Source organism: Cherax quadricarinatus, chromosome 7 (genome assembly GCF_038502225.1).
Source record: "Cherax quadricarinatus isolate ZL_2023a chromosome 7, ASM3850222v1, whole genome shotgun sequence".
In the NCBI taxonomy this organism is placed as follows: domain Eukaryota; kingdom Metazoa; phylum Arthropoda; class Malacostraca; order Decapoda; family Parastacidae; genus Cherax; species Cherax quadricarinatus.
This window is the reverse complement of record NC_091298.1, coordinates 3,657,938-3,673,925: the sequence shown is the minus strand read 5'-3', so window position 1 is coordinate 3,673,925 and position 15,988 is coordinate 3,657,938. Positions and strand designations below refer to the sequence as shown.

At 42.2% G+C, this 15,988-nt stretch overlaps 1 long non-coding RNA gene across 1 annotated transcript in view; it reads right to left on the bottom strand.

The window, feature by feature from the left end:
* LOC138852333 (uncharacterized) overlaps positions 1-13,909 on the bottom strand; it is a 62,491-nt gene extending 48,582 nt beyond the window's left edge. Inside the window, exon 1 of the long non-coding RNA XR_011391654.1 lies at positions 13,714-13,909. This is a non-coding gene — a long non-coding RNA (uncharacterized lncRNA). The remainder of the gene's footprint in view (positions 1-13,713) is intronic.
* Positions 13,910-15,988: the final 2,079 nt, after the last annotated feature.

Here is a 15,988-nt window from a genome sequence, read left to right as displayed (position 1 = left end):
GTTACATCACTGTTAAAAAGCCATCCCTTCGAGGGAGGGAGGTTCCTTGATGCTGGGGGAAGAGGCACTTAATCCAATAAACTACGACTCCCTTTCCTCACATCACCCCTGATTAACCTCCCATCAACCCAGACGCTATGTGACTCACCTACTGACTTAACGCTTACCCATGAACGTAACACTGCAACACAGTCAAGAACACCAAAACACTGTGCTCAAACACACAGGATGGGGGAAGGGAGCACATAATGTATTTGTTGTGTACACAACTTCCATTACGTGAGGTACACTGTAATTCCAAAGATCAAGACTGCCCTCTTGGGCTGTGTTATAATGTTGCAGCTAAGATAATCCATCACAGGGAAGCACTTCATGAGCTCCTCAAATCATTAGATAACCTCCAAGCTATTGTAGGTCAGTGCAAGCCTACATCAAGTGACGTAAGCTGCTCAGCTGATGGTGACACTATTGACAAAGACTGGAAGTCCCACACTGAGCTTAACTCAGGGGTAAATATCTGGTGGAATTCTGTCATCTCTAAGGCCCCACAGATTTACAGGGCTCAAAACACTACCTTTGGGAATTCTAACAATTCCTCTGACCACCACAGAGGGAACAAATCCTCTTCCCAGCAACGAAGGAAGCCTTGGATCTGTTAATTCTCCTACACCTGACATCTCTGCTTCAGCCACTGCCAGTCCACTAGACAGTGCACATACCATCTCTGATCCTACACCTGTCAGCACACCTGCCGACACTATTCCAGAATCTGGCAGCAGTTCTTCATCGGCAAGTTCTGAGTTAGGAGTTTCTCCACCAGAGATTGGTGCAGTTAATAATCAGGGAACTATCACTGCACCTGATCACCTACTGCGCCAAAGTACGAACAGCAGGGACACATCTGTCAGAACTGGTAGAGGACTGAGTAGAGGACGTGGAGGAGGAAGACATCTACAGCCGTCTCACCCCCCACTAACAGTCCCAGCGGCAGAACCCGAGGACAAATCTGCAAAACACAGGAGGTGCAAGAAATCATAGTCCACACTCCCAGGCACCTAGGCTGTGCTCTCACTGTCACCGGAAGGGGCACACCGCCAACAACTGCCTGCGAGATACCAGGTGCAATTACTGCTACAAGAAAGGACATCAGGAGGACCAGTGTCGGAAGAAAAAGGAACTTGACAGACAGGACCACCTGTTTAGAGACCTGTTCTCAGAACAAACCAGCAGGATCTCTGAACTGGTGAACACTCTCACACGTCACCCACTCAGCTACTCCTATCTCAGCCCAGCAGGTGGTATTGTGCCTTATACAAGACCACAGACCTACATCCCTGCAGCTGCCTCAGTACCCTACCTCTCTCAAGGGCAGGCACCTTATATGCCCTACACACCCATCTCAACCTGACCACATCATGAGGAGCCAGTCTATCAGCATCCTGTCGGCCAACATTAGAGGTTTCATTACTAATGCTGGAGAGCTCTCACACAGTTTTGTGAACACTCGACGTCCCGACATGATAGCTGTTGTTGAAACATTTTTGGATGACAGGACTCCAGAAAATTTTGCAAGAATTGCTGGCTACACCTCATGGATGAGAAGAGACAGGCAAGGGCAAGGAGGATGTGTTGCTGTGTGCTTCTCTAAAAGTGTTCATGCACAGCACATTGATGTTGCCACCCCTACATATCTTGAAATGATGTTCTTCAAGCTCTGCATAAACACTAGTACCTCTGTACTAGCATGTGCAATGTACAGACCTCAGTGGCAACATGCAGACCCCATCAGCTTCCTAATGGAAAATATTGACTCCCTTCTGCTACAACACAACTGTCAACATATAATTGTTGGTGACCTCAGCCAACACCTTATACAAAGGGACTTTGATGACCTTCTTGCAGCATTTGACATGAGAAACTTTGTTGATTTCCCTACTCACATCTCTGGCTCCTCCCTTGACCCAGTAGCGAGTGATCTGGCAGAAGGCATAGTCACTTGTCAACCCCTCGGCTACGTTGGATCGTCTGACCACAAGGCTGTTTTTACGACACTTAAGATCCCAACAGAACGAGGGGAGGAGTCCACACGCACAACCTGGCTATGGGAAAGAGGTAATTGGCCAGCCCTTCGCTCTGAGCTCGCCACCACCTATTGGAATGCTCTTCTCCAAGGGGATGTTGACAACCAAGTGAAAGCCTTCACTGGACACATCCTTAATCTACAACAAGAACACATTCCTCACCGGCAGTATGTGACGAAGCCTACAATCAGCCTTGGTCTGGCTTTCGTTGTAGAGAGGCTGCTACTGCTAAGTACAAAGCATGGCGAAGGTATAAGAGACATCCTACCACCTATAACAGGAACTTGCACAGGCAAGCCTGTAGGCATATGGGTGACGTTCAAAAGTGGGCCATTGCTAAATGGGAGGTGGACACAAAAAGAAAGCTAGCATCAGGTAGGGTAGGCTCTAAAACCTGGTGGTCCCTGGTCAAGGACAGACAAGGTTATCTGCCTGATGAACTCATTCCACCTCTAAATCGATAGGATGGGACCACCTCTACTAGTAGTCAAGAGAAAGCAGACCTCTTTGCTACCAAAATGAAAGTTCCTGATCCAGCAAGGGACCCTCCTTGGCTAGCTGCAAGAACTGTGTCAAAACTGTCAGTGGTGACAATAAGGCAGGAGGAGGTGCATTTCCGTCTTAAATCGCTTGACCAAGAAAAGGCTGTGGGCCCAGACAAGTTGAGCCCAAGATTGCTGAGAAGATGTGCAGACCAGCTAGCAGCACCTCTAACTCGCATCTTTCAGCACTGCCTAGTACAGTGTAAATGGCCCTCTCTGTGGAAAGAGGGAAATATAGTCCCTGTTCACAAAAAGAAGAGCAGAGCAGAAATCAGCAACTACAGACCAGTGTCACTCCTGTCAATCACTGGTAAGATCCTCGAGACAATAATCTCAAGGCAAATGACTACCGCTCACCACTTTGTGATCGTCAATATGGCTTCAGGAAAGGTTACTCTGCTGCTGATTTGTTGTTAAACCTCTCCACTAAGTGGCACCAGTCACTGGATGAATCCAAAGTCAGCTGTGTGGTAGCACTGGACATTGCTGGTGCTTTCGACTGGGTGTGGCACCAGGGCCTCTTAGCAAAACTTCAAGCACTGGGAATTGCAGGCTCTACACTATGTCTCCTCAGTGATTACCTTCATGGTAGATCTCCAAGTGTAGTTCTCAATGGAACGGAATCAGCAAGACATCCTATTGGGGCAAGTGTTCCACAAGGAAGCGTGCTGGGACCATTGTTATGGAATGTCTACTTCAACGACCTTCTTCATCTCATCCCAGAATCACATGCATATGCAGATGACTGTACACTGACATTCACTTATCCAAGAGAAGAAATGCCAGCTGCTCTAAGCTACATCAATCACGAGCTATATCAGCTTGGGGAAATAGATGGCAAGTAACATTTGCACCTGAGAAAACGCAAATGATGATCGTCTCTAGGCACCATGATGGTAATGCTGGTGCAGTAGTAAGGATGAATGTGAGGGTGTTGGCACCTGGAGAAGAAGTTGATATCCTTGGGGTGAAATTTGACTCCAAACTAACCATGAAGAACCATGTTGTAAATCTAGCAAACATGGCAGCCAGGAAGCTTACAGCACTTCGCCGTATCTCGCATCTGCTTGACAGTAGGGGTTGCAAGATTCTGTACGAGGCACAAGTACGCTCACACCTTGAGTATGCTCCACTTTCTTGGTTTGCCTGCCCCCCCCCTCATCTGCGACTGCTTGACAGAGTGGAGAACAGAGCAAGACGTCTCATCTCTCGCCTGGACCCATCCTGGATAGATCTGTCATTTCAGCAGAGCCTTCAACATAGGAGGGATGTGGGTGGCCTTACTGTTATGTACAAGGCCAATATTGTCAAAATACCACACTTGGATCCACTTCGAGGACAGCGTGAAACAAGCTTTTATGCCACAAGACGGGCAGAAAGCAGCAACTTCACTCTGGCTGTACTCTTCTCCAGAACATCACTCCATCTGAGATCATACATACCCAGGATGACTCGAGTATGGAACACATTCGTACAGCATAATGATGTCAACGAGATAAAGTCAGTTGATCAAATGAAAATGCTGGCCCACAGATGGCTCCAACTTCATCCTGTTCCCTACTTGTAGGTCTCATAACAATAAAAATGCTTTCAAATGAGCTGATGTAGGTAACAGCTCTTAGCTTGCCAATAAAGTTAGGAATCCTTAACCTGTAATATAGCTGTCAATAAAACTAGGGATCCTTAACCTTGTCAAACCCTGTGTATAAAACAAATGTATTTGTCGCATGTACAACTTCTGTTAAATTTGAGATATATGGTTTCATTGCTTCCCGATCCTGTTGTGAGCAATATGTGAGATGGTTATGTACATTATTATTATTATTACAATCAAGGGGGAAGCGCTAAACCCGGAGGATTATACAGCGCCTGGGGGGGTATGTGGAAGGCATTCAGGCTTAATTTGGGGAACTGGAGCACAGATCCAATTCCCTAAATCAAGAGCCCCTCACCAACATCAAGGAACCTTCCTTGAGGGGTGGTTATGTACAGAGTGGTATATATTATGACCATGGTTAATATTCACCTGCGTGGCTAACGTATGTGCAAGGCTCAAGTTTATATCTATGGCTGTTATTATTATAATCATAACTAAGCGCTATATTTATGGCTAAACTTTGTCTATGGCTAAAATTTATGTCTTTGGCTGAGGTTTTAATGTTCATGGCTATTAAATCCACGGTTAATATGTTTAATGTTCACGTTCATGGCTAATGACTATACCCATGAACATAGACATTAGCCATAGACAAACATTAGTTATGGACAATGTTTATGCCCATGGTTAATGTTTATGTCCGGGGTGTTGGGTGCCTCAGAATATATCTTTTCTGGTGAAGGTAGACACAGTACAGCCAAGTGTGACCTTCCTTGTTTATTTAAGTCTTCCCTCTAGTATTTCACGCCCTCCTATCCCCCGGCGGCTATAATTTCCTCCTCTATAATTTACAATACCATTAGTTAAGATCAAGGAAATACGTAGTTATGTAACCGTCTTGTGTTACCTGGCTCATGATCATGACCAGTATACATATTCCCATGACTCATGTATGTATATGTTTATGTATCATTTGATCCGAGGTATAACACTGACTCGTTGATGACTTAAAACACGTGTGCAACACCTGGGTATTTTGGAGAGATGTTTCGCCCGAGCAGCAGGTTGTTAGTGTAGAACAGAGTGGATAGAGACATACTGGAACCAGTGGAGGAAGTGGAGAGCTGCAGCAGTTGGAGAGGTGGGCTACACGTAGGGGATGGCGAGGGGCACAACTCCAGTGCTAAATCTCCGGTCCGCTTCATGATCCCCGTGCCTACTTCCAATATTGGACCCCGCCCACTTGTAACCCCGTCTTCAACTGTTGCATCTCCCTACTTTTTTTTTTAAAATCTATATTTTCTAGCTAGTGTCTGTTTTTCCACATGTAAATGTATATTTCTCACGTGCCATCCAGACCCGACTAATGCTTGTCGTCATATGTAGTTACCTGCCTGTCATCGATTTCTTCCCAGTATCGGTTTAAAAATATATAAAAACAATATCCATTCACAAAATATCGTTTAACAAAAACCACAGATCAAGTTACAATCTCCATAATGCGTTCAGAAATTGACGATATCTGCGACTCTCATTAATACATATATTTTTAGAAACCTTATCATTACTTCCATAATGTAAGACCAGAAAGAAAGAAATCCCCCATTAGATCTAATTATCGTATAAATGTATACAAACAACGGAAATTAATCCATGACACGAAACTAATCCTTCATCTTCAAAGGGATCTTCTTAATCTCAAGACGGAGCGTGACGACCGTCTTTATTATGATTAAGATGGTCATTATCTTGGAGAATCTTGTAAAAGTCTTTATCAACCAGCTGTGGTGTTAGGTTCGTGCCAGCTGGTTACAGGCGAGTACGTACGAGTGTTATATATAGGTGAGTATATGTAAGTATATGTTCATACAGGCGTGTATTGTATATATGTATGTGTGTATAAAGATGAGTACATGTGTATGTTTAACTATAGGTTAGTACTTTAGTGAGTACATACTGGGTGAGTGCACATAGATGATTACACGCAGATAAATACATAACAGTGCATACATATGAATTCACAGATCATAGGGGCGAGTACATAAATAAGTACATACAGGTGAACACACCTAAATGAAAAGTAGAGAGTACATTGAAACGAGTACAGAGCGCATGCTCTCTCTCCTCTAACAAGTGAATAATGAAGAGGAAGGTGACAATTCAGAGGGAAGACTCTTGCTCTTAAAAATAACAAGAGTGCTTTGCTGTGTACAGGACAGACCCAACCAAAATGAAGTACCTTGCTTGACAGAGGGAAGACTCTCAGAAAGAGTGGGTCGCTCTCTGCGAGGGCACACTCTTGTTATCAGGTAATCTACACATATGCTGCCATGTATAATGCTGTAACTTATTTGCGTGTACCTGGATAATCTTGGTAATTTACTAGCATAGATGTGAGCAGTGATCAGCATGCAGATGTCAGCAGTGATCAGCACTCAGATTTCTCGTATAGATACCGAACACGCTCGCGACCACCTCTGTATAGCAATGCAGTATTTTGGTAAGAGGCTGTCCTCTATACAGCACTCTTAAAAAAAAACCTAGAGTGTGCTCTCTACAACGCCCCTTTCAACTTTATTATTCCCTCATTAGAGGGCAGAGGTGATTATTTTACCCTCATCACCGTACATTGGCGATTAGTTAAATTTTAGGAAGGCTGATAGTTACTGGCTCCTCTTTAGCGTTAATAAATATTAGTTACGTCTAGATAATACTATATTACCTCCTGACCCATAACACAAACATCTTCAAATATTTTGTCACCACACAAAAACAGTATTTTATATATATATATATATATATATATATATATATATATATATATATATATATATATATATATATATATATATATATATATATATATATATATATATGCAATAAGATCACAGTAAACAGGTGATTTCAGAATATGCAAAACAACCACTGTGAAAGAATAGAGAAATTCCAAGCGCTTTCGTGACTACTCACATTATCAAGGAACTATGAAAGTAAAGCATCCAAGGAAGGTATATAAGGGGTCTGGCCAACACCTCACTATCATATCCCACAACGGTTAAACACCTGACGCGCGCCGGCCCAACTGGACAGGTCCATCGCACAACCCACCAACAAACTATTCTACCCAAGAAAATTTTAAAAATTATTATTTGTCCAGTGTATTATTAAATTCTTCCCAAATTCTATTAATTATAAATGGATCTAATTTATATAAACCAAAGAAAATATTCATATTATTGTCAAAACTGCTTTTTATGAAACAAGATTCAATTATATTCCTGTCGACCATGGACTTGCTTGATACTACTTTCTCAACTTTTCGAAAATCAATTGGATGGTTAAAATCTCTTACATGAATAAATAGAGCATTAGAATCTTGTCCAGTTCTAATGCTATATTTATGTTGTTTTAATCTTAGTTGCTGTATAGCCCTTGTGGCTTAGCGCTTCTTTTTGATTATAATAATAATTTAATCTTAGTTCGAGATTTTTACCAGTTTGACCGTAATAAACTTTATCGCAAATTTTACAAGGAATCTTATAGACACATCCATCAGCATTTTGGAGGGAATTCCTTATTAAAAGTTTTTTTACTGTATCAAGATTTTTGAATACAACTTTAATATTAAAAATCTTAAGAAGAGAAGGCATATCAACCAAGTTTTCATGGTAAGGGAGAACCAACATATTTTTAGTTGAATAAGGCAGGTTGTCCCTTTTTGGATTGTAAAAAGTATTTCTAGCAACTTTAAAAGATTTATCAATTACATTTCTTGGGTATTTTAAATCGTTACCTATTTCATAAATTTTGGATATTTCCTCATCTATGAACTCTGGACTACAAATTCGTAAAGCTCTGAAAAACATTGATGAGAAAACAGACAGTTTGACTATCTTGATGGGAAGAATAATAGTGTACATAGGAACAGTTATTTGTAGGTTTTCTGTAAATTTTAAATTTGAATTCATTATTACCCTTAATAATTAAAACATCTAGAAAAGGCAATGAGTTATTTTCTTCAAACTCAACAGTAAAATTAAATAGCTTAGCCCATTCTATAAACTTTACTGTTGAGTTTGAAAAAAATAACTCATTGCCTTTTCTAGATGTTTTAATTATTAAGGGTAATAATGAATTCAAATTTAAAATTTACAGAAAACCTACAAATAACTGTTCCTATGTACACTATTATTCTTCCCATCAAGATAGTCAAACTGTCTGTTTTCTCATCAATGTTTTTCAGAGCTTTACGAATTTGTAGTCCAGAGTTCATAGATGAGGAAATATCCAAAATTTATGAAATAGGTAACGATTTAAAATACCCAAGAAATGTAATTGATAAATCTTTTAAAGTTGCTAGAAATACTTTTTACAATCCAAAAAGGGACAACCTGCCTTATTCAACTAAAAATATGTTGGTTCTCCCTTACCATGAAAACTTGGTTGATATGCCTTCTCTTCTTAAGACTTTTAATATTAAAGTTGTATTCAAAAATCTTGATACAGTAAAAAAACTTTTAATAAGGAATTCCCTCCAAAATGCTGATGGATGTGTCTATAAGATTCCTTGTAAAATTTGCGATAAAGTTTATTACGGTCAAACTGGTAAAAATCTCGAACTAAGATTAAATTATTATTATAATCAAAAAGAAGCGCTAAGCCACAAGGGCTATACAGCAACTAAGATTAAAACAACATAAATATAGCATTAGAACTGGACAAGATTCCAATGCTCTATTTATTCATGTAAGAGATTTTAACCATCCAATTAATTTTCAAAAAGTTGAGAAAGTAGTATCAAGCAAGTCCATGGTCGACAGGAATATAATTGAATCTTGTTTCATAAAAAGCAGTTTTGACAATAATATGAATATTTCCTTTGGTTTATATAAATTAGATCCATTTATAATTAATAGAATTTGGGAAGAATTTAATAATACACTGGACAAATAAATTTTTTTTAAATTTTCTTGGGTAGAATAGTAGTCACGAAAGCGCTTGGAATTTCTCTATTCTTTCACAGTGGTTGTTTTGTATATACTTATATATATATATATATATATATATATATATATATATATATATATATATATATATATATATATATATATATATATATATATATCTCAAGACAAGCCACTGAAATCTTCAGCTCAAGAACTTTCACACGTCTCCGTGCGTCATCAGGAGGTATGAAATGTTGCAAGAGTAGCAACAGGTGGAATGAGACGAAGTTTTCTCAGAGTAAGGTAGCACATTAGTTACCACATTTGCCCTAGGCGAATGTGGTAACTAATTAACCAGCAGAACTGTCACTTTGGTCAGTTTACCGGAGCCTCTTCACTGTTGGGCATTCAGGAGCTGAAACATCTTATTTGCGTTTCTTGTCGTGATATATCATAGTAACGGGAAGGGCCAAGCCATGAAACACAAAAAATCATCACGTTTCAACAACAACACAAATCATCTCCTTCAACACCAAGAAGAAAATTATCTTTGAACACTTTCACCAGCAATCAACACTAGAAGACACCTTCAACACAAGAAACACACGTCCTATGTTCTTGAACACGTCCTGTGTTGAGCACACAATGAAAGCTACAAGGAATAAAATAGTGATTTAAGCGAGAACTTTGTGGGTTGTTTGCTGTGCTCCCTGGGAATGCTTTTACTTGTAACACGATCATGGCTTTCCATATTTGGCTCGAGTCTCCCCTGTGCTGAACAATGTGCACCGAGAAGTACGCATCTCTCAGAGAATATACACCGAGAGGCATGCATCTCTCAATATATACGCTAAGAGGCATGCATCTCAGGATATATACGCTAAGAGGCATGCATCTCAGGATATATACGCTAAGAGCCATTTATCTCAGGATATATACGCTAAGAGGCATTCATCTCAGGATATATACGCTAAGAGGCATTCATCTCAGGATATATACGCTAAGAGGCATTCATCTCAGGATATATACGCTAAGAGGCATGCATCTCAGGATATATACGCTAAGAGGCATTCATCTCAGGATATATACGCTAAGAGGCATGCATCTCAGGATATATACGCTAAGAGGCATGCATCTCAGAATATATACGCTAAGAGGCATGCATCTCAGGATATATACGCTAAGAGGCATGCATCTCAGGATATATACGCTAAGAGGCATGCATCTCAGGATATATACGCTAAGAGGCATGCATCTCAGGATATATACGCTAAGAGGCATGCATCTCAGGATATATACGCTAAGAGGCATGCATCTCAGGATATATACGCTAAGAGGCATGCATCTCAGGATATATACGCTAAGAGGCATGCATCTCAGGATATATACGCTAAGAGGCATGCATCTCAGGATATATACGCTAAGAGGCATTCATCTCAGGATATATACGCTAAGAGGCATGCATCTCAGGATATATACGCTAAGAGGCATGCATCTCAGGATATATACGCTAAGAGGCATGCATCTCAGGATATATACGCTAAGAGGTATGCATCTCTCAATTTACGTACACCATGTGGAATGCAATTTACTCCATCATACCATGGAATCATGCACTTTCTCTGCCATTCCATAGGTACAGTACACAAATACCCGTACACAAAAACATGAGTTCCTGTCTCCTGTGTCCGGGTTATTTGTGATTCCAGTCACGGTACTGTCCCCTTTTATTCTTTAATTCCATTAGGTACTTTTTTTTGCCGTGTCCCCACCTGCTTTTAATATTTATGTGTCGATTCTATCAATCCCAGTTGTTTTACCCCCTTACATTCCTACCCACAGCCTCACCTCTCCCACACTCACAGCTGGCTCGTCCTCACTCCTAAAAGATGTTAATCCTCCCTGCCCAATGCATATCACCGCCTCTTTCTCCAATATATAAAATAAAAATGTTAGTTCCATCATACCAGTGCCTCCACCTTTAAATTTGATACTCTTTTGTTATTACTGTTAAAAACTAACAGCAAATAAATTTTACCTACTTACTGATCTCACTCCAGAAATTTTATCACCAGTGAAATCTGATAGACTTTCACCCATTTTCTCATCATCCTTTCAACCTCTGTTTTCTACTCTCCATATATTCCTCCTTCCTTATATGGCTTCCACATTATCAAAACTTCTCGTGTGCTAATTTTCTCTCCCTTACTACCATCTTTTCTTCTAATGCTCTTAAGAACAATAGTTGTTGGTTGATAAGGAAAAGTTTAGAAAATATATTCCTTACGTCTAAAAAAAATTTCAAAATATAAAAGTACGATTGAGTTGAAGTCAGGACGTTGATGTATGAGGTTTCTCAGCGACTAGTTCTCAGCTCAACACTGACTTCTCAGGTCACACCTGCGTGTCGTGTACCAGGTCACACCTGCGTGTCGTGTACCAGGTCACACCTGCGTGTCGTGTACCAGGTCACACCTGCGTGTCGTGTACCAGGTCACACCTGCGTGTCGTGTACCAGGTCACACCTGCGTGTCGTGTACCAGGTCACACCTGCGTGTCGTGTACCAGGTCACACCTGCGTGTCGTGTACCAGGTCACACCTGCGTGTCGTGTACCAGGTCACACCTGCGTGTCGTGTCCCAGCTCACACCTGCGTGTCGTGTCCCAGCTCACACCTGCATGTCGTGTCCCAGCTCACACCTGCATGTCGTGTCCCAGCTCACATCTGATCAGGGAATTTATTATATTGACGGTCTAGCTGTGAGTAATCACTATGACAGTGGGTTAATACAACTAATACGTGGAAAAGGTATGTAGCCCCAATTCCGTGGATCACGAGCACTGCAGCAGCATCAAGGCACTCTCCTGGAAAGGTCGAGTCACTCACTCGACCTAGAGAGGGTGTGTGTGTGTGTGTGTGTGTGTGTGTGTGTGTGTGTGTGTGTGTGTGTGTGTGTGTGTGTACTCTTCTATTTGTACTCGCCTAATTGTGGTTGCAGGGGTCGAGACTCAGCTCTTGGTCCCGCCTCTTCACTGATCGCTACTAGGTCTCGTTGTGTGTGTCGAGGTTTGATCCTCTTATGAGACACTAGCAGCTCCGATTCCTCGGATCAAGAACTTCAAGATGGTAAGAGTGGGGGGAGAATTATCCCGAGGAGGATTATCCCAGGGAGCATTGAGATGTACCTCCCCCCCCCTCTCCAGCCTGTGGCTATCCCAGATTGCCTGTTTGTTGTTTAAGGTCGAGTCACAGCCCCTCGACCAGAATCTTAATCTCGTACGACTGCCTTGTGTCTTTCTTCCCTCGTGGAACCCCTCCCCCCACGTCGTACCTATCCTTAAAACTGCGCATGTTTCCTTCCACTCCCCCCACTTTCTTCAAAAGTCACTCCACATCCTTTCCAAGCTGTGTAAGTTTAAGCAGGTCTGCGGTTAGAACAGACTAATCGGGTTTAAAGCCTATCGACTGCCATTAAGTGTGTACATAAACACGGTCACCACTAGAGAAGAAGAATTTCGTCTACTGAATAGAGATTAAAGTAAATTTTCTCAGCTTGTATACGCAGAGATACACAGTGTATATTCTCAAATACACAGGGTATATATCCCGTCTCTGCTGCTGTTATATTCCCTCTCATATATATATAAGTGTGAGTAAGGTATGAGGTGGTAGTGGTCGTGACTGACACCTCACCAGCTGTCTTCTTTCAGTAGATCAACATAAAGACTAAATTTAGTATGAATGAAGTGAATGCAGTCAACATGAAGGAAGCAAAAGCACTTAATACATTCACTGAGGGTAGCTTTTACTGAAGATGTTTCGAGCCTCGATTCCTTCAAACACCAAAGTAATCGGGGGTTCAAACGGGCGAAACGTCTTCAGCATAAATGTCATTGGCGAATACATTCGCGTCCATTTTCCCCTCAGGGACGAGTCGATACAAAAAGGTGAAAGTTATCCTTTAAATAAAAATATATGTAAATTTACAGACACACAGTATCCAACCCCCTTTAATAACTGGTCCCGTAAGAGTGTCTGATACTGTTTAATCATCACCAGTTTCCGCAACAGCTCAAAAAAAAGTCGATTCTCCAGAACGATTACATCAAACAAATTAAATGCTGTAAATACTTTCACTCTGGTATTATTGAGTAGACTTTTACTGTGGCAGGAATAAATACCTTGGGTAGGTAGGGGGATAGGTAGATATTGGTATGTACAGGGATAGGTAAGCATAAGTAGGTATAGGTATGTACAAGGGATAGGTAGGTATAGCTATGTAAAATGTAATTTCCACTGGAGCTACTATGGACGACTAAACTGCCTGTGTTATGAAGAGACGTCGAGGCAGCTAGGGGAGGGTGAGAGCGTCCGTATATACACTTAAGGATAAGAACCCTTGGCCCCTGCATTGAATATTTTGTGACCTGATGCAGATTCTCTGTAACGGAAGGCACGAGTTGACAGTGATGTACTTTCCGCAAAGTCTGTTTACAACAGCAGCTGTGACTCGACCCCTTGCAACCACTAATAAGCGAGTACTGGCCTGGAGTTTTAGGATTAACTTCCACTCGTTCCGTGAACTGTTTCCTCACTGGAAGGCTCCTTAAGAAGGAAGAACTAGGAGCATCCACCGCGACGATGACGCTAGAACCCAGAACTACTGAGGGAGGCGGCAGAACGCAGGAACACAACACCAGAATTACAAGATATATAATCAGCGGTATTAGATTGTCTGGTGGTGTCTTGCCCAGCCAGTATCATCTCACCTTAGCGTGACTGTCAGCCAGTCAGAACATTTTGTGCGGGCCACTGACGACCCAATTAAAACCCAGGCTGCCTGCTGGTGTAAGATGGGGCAAACAACTGACCAACAATCGCTGTGCAGTTTACCAGCAACCACCTTCAATCCTGCCTTAATAAACATTTCTAATACACTAAACAACATACACAAACTGAATATACATTAATATACATCGGCGAAAACACACACACATACACACACAAACACACACACACACACGAACACACATAAGCACAGGAGCTGAGTCTCGACCCCTGCAACCACAATTAGGTGAGTACACACACACACACACACACACACACACACACACACACACACACACACACACACATACACACACACACACACACACACACAAGTTAACCAAAACGTTGTAATAAGCGACTGAAAGCACCTGCCTTCGATTCACCATAACAGTATTGCTAAAACAGCATTTGCTAATAAATGCTTCACTTGAATACTATCTTATCGTTACGCGACTTGAAAACACGAAGCCAGTTAAAAATGTCGAAGAGTAGAGGGAGTGATGGCCGAGCACCAGCAGCGGTAGTTGCAACTAATAACCGGGGTGGAGGCAGGCGTGATTGACAGAGTGCCGCTTGATTGACAGAGGCCGTACTGGTGACGGGAGATGGCAAGGGATGTAAGGGAGGGATGCTGGTGCTGCTTCTCGCTCTGCACTAAGTGCTCTAATGATTGAGACCTGAAGTCATGAAGACGAGTGATCAGTATTGACACTTTGGTTACATCCTTCAGGCCTTGCTGTGTTAGTAGCAAGATTGCAAGCAGGTAGACAGACAGGTAGACAAACAGGTAGGTAGGCAGGTAGAGAGGCAGGTAGACAGGTAGGTAGACAGACAGGTAGACAGGTAGGTAGGCAGGCAGGTAGACAGGCAGGCAGGCAGGTAGACAGGTACTAGACTGGCAGAGAAACATACAGGAAGGCTAGAAGAGAGACAGACAGGCACGAAGGCTGGAATAGACCAAACTGACAGAGACGGTAAGTAGGCAGACAGCCAGACTGGAAAGTTGACGGGAAAGGCGTCCAATTACAGGATGAAGTTATCAGTGATATCAAGGAGGATATATAACAGAGAAAGCGGTAAGACAAGATTCAAACCAGAAGGATAAATAAACCACAGAAAACCGTATGAAGGCACAAGGTCCGAGTGATTGTGAGACCCCGAGTGATTGTGAGGTATACTACCACCCCGCAGGATGCGACCCACCCAGCTACCTACTTACTGCTAGGTGGACAGGGTCAGGAGGTGTAAAGCGACTAAACAGGGGCAGCAGGTATAGAGAAACATGCCCAACCTTTCCACTTGTGCCTAGTATCGAACCACTGAACTCTGTGTTCATGGTTCGATTCTGGTCCTCGAGGTGTGAGTGGCAGGAATGGCTTTACAATCCTGGTGTGTCCGTGGAGAGGTTTCCTGTGCAGGTGTCCGTGGGGAAGTAGCAGTGTCCCGCGGGCGTCCTTGGGGAGCCTTCCTAGGGAAGCCGTCCGTGTGGAGGATGCCCAGTGGTCGTGAATTATTATAACCAGCCTCTATATATCCTGTCCCAGGGTGATGGAGTGTCGGCCATCCACACACACACACACACACACACACACACACACACTCACCCACACACACACACACACACACACACACACACACACACACACACACACACACACGCACACACAGCAATATCCGGCTTCAGTACACAAGTCAGCATCTAATCTCTCAAAATTAATTTCCTTTATCTATACTTAGAAAAAACGTGAAAAGATCATTACTATTATTTCTTCTTATTATTTAACTATTATTACGATGATGATCATTTTCAGGGAAAATTAACGTTGATGGTTCCTTGGTTATCCAATCGCCCAGTCGTGCCTATACTCGAAGCTGCACATTGAGTGGTCTTCCACTCATCCCTCGTTCAGCTAACGAGTGACGTTTCCCCGACGTATTTCGTTACCAACACCCAGGAGACAGCATAACAAACACCTCACACAGTTATATCT